Source organism: Neomonachus schauinslandi, chromosome 11 (genome assembly GCF_002201575.2).
Source record: "Neomonachus schauinslandi chromosome 11, ASM220157v2, whole genome shotgun sequence".
NCBI classification, from domain to species: Eukaryota; Metazoa; Chordata; class Mammalia; order Carnivora; family Phocidae; genus Neomonachus; species Neomonachus schauinslandi.
The window spans coordinates 24,230,573-24,232,156 of NC_058413.1; the positions used below are offsets into that span (position 1 = coordinate 24,230,573).

A 1,584-nucleotide genomic window follows, 5' to 3' on the forward strand; every position below is an offset into this window, starting at 1 on the left:
TGAAAACAGGTGCTCTCGTAAACCACTAATGGGGGCAGCGGAGGGTAGGACCATTTTAGAAGGTGAGCTGGCAAGATCTGGTCAGGTTAGAAATGCGCAAACCCTTTGATCCAGCGACTCTACCTCGAGAATATTATAAAGTCCTGCTCTGGTGCACAGGATTTCCACAGCAGTGGGGCCGGTCGTGGTAACAGCTTAAAGGTCTTGTTAAGGGATGAATAAACAAAGTGCAGTATACTCATACAATGGAATAGTTTACAGCAGTTAAAAACATACAGCTATATTGGGGCACCTGGCTGGCTCAGTCGGTAGAGCGTGTGATTCCTGATCACGGGGTCATGAGTTCAAGCCCCAGGTCGGGTGTAGAGTCTACTTAAAAAAAAACTGTATCTATATGTGGCAACATGGGTGGACCCCAACACTGCAAGAATACCTAAAAAGTACGTTGAAAAATATACACAGTGGGATAGCATTTATGTACACTTGAAAATGCAAAGCAGAGGCAAATGCAAGGCAGGGGAAGCTGTCAGGAAGTGAGATTATGAAATATTACTCAGTCCTGGGGCGCCTGGGTGGCTCAGTCGGTTAAGCGTCTGCCTTCGGCTCAGGTCAAGATCTCAGGGTCCTGGGATGGAGCCCCGCATCGGGCTCCCTGCTCACTGGGGAGTCTGCTTCTCCCTCTCCCTCTGATCCTCCTCCCTGCTTGTGTGTACTCTCTCTCTCTCTGTCTCAAATAAATAAATAAAATCTTAAAAAAAAAAAAGAAATATTACTCAGTCCTTAACAAAGAAGGAGATCCCGCCACTTGTAAAGCCACAGATGGACCGTGAGGGGATTATGGTAAGTGAAATAAGTCAAAGAAAAATACTGTATGGAGTCTCCCTTATATGGGGGATCCAAAAAAAAGAAAGCCCAACTCATAGAAATAGAGAACAGATTGGTGGTTGACAAAAGTCAGGGGTGGGGGTAGAGAAATGGGGACAGTGGTCAAAAGGTACAAACTTCCAGTTATAATAATAGTGACAACAGCTAACAACCCCATACTGTACGTCTGAAAGGTGCTGAGAGAGTAGATCTTAAAACTTCTCATCACGAGAGAAAAAAAATGTGTCACTCTGTGAGGTGATGGATGCTAAGTGAACTTACTGTGGTAATCGTTTTTGCAGTATACCCATATATCAAATTTTTTAAAAAGTCAACTTAATTCTGTGGTTGGGGGGTCAAACACGGGAGGACCGCTTTCTAGACAAGGAGATTCACTGGCAGGGTCCTGAAGGGTGAAGAGGAAACTTTCTTTGAGAAACTGTGCAAACACAGACACGGTCTAAATCAACAGTCGGACCAGACAGTAAACAAGGGCATACACTCCACACATAATGGCTGCATTTAGCTGTCGGGGGGAGGAATGAGCCGCAAGCCACCATCCCTTCTCAGAATCATTTCTAAAAATCCAACAGGAGACGGGCATCGCTTGGGCACCAATACCATCTCCAAGAAAGTCAGAGCAAGGGTTATTTGTTTCAGCTGACCCCACTGGCAAGGTGAAGGGAGTATTCCCACTGAGGCCTGGGTGCCTGGGCACAG

At 45.8% G+C, this 1,584-nt stretch overlaps 1 non-coding gene across 1 annotated transcript; it reads left to right on the forward strand.

Moving 5' to 3' along the window:
• The first annotated feature begins 290 nt into the window (after window positions 1-290).
• On the forward strand, window positions 291-363 carry TRNAR-CCU. The gene has a single exon. It is a non-coding gene; the product is annotated as a tRNA-Arg (tRNA).
• Window positions 364-1,584: the final 1,221 nt, after the last annotated feature.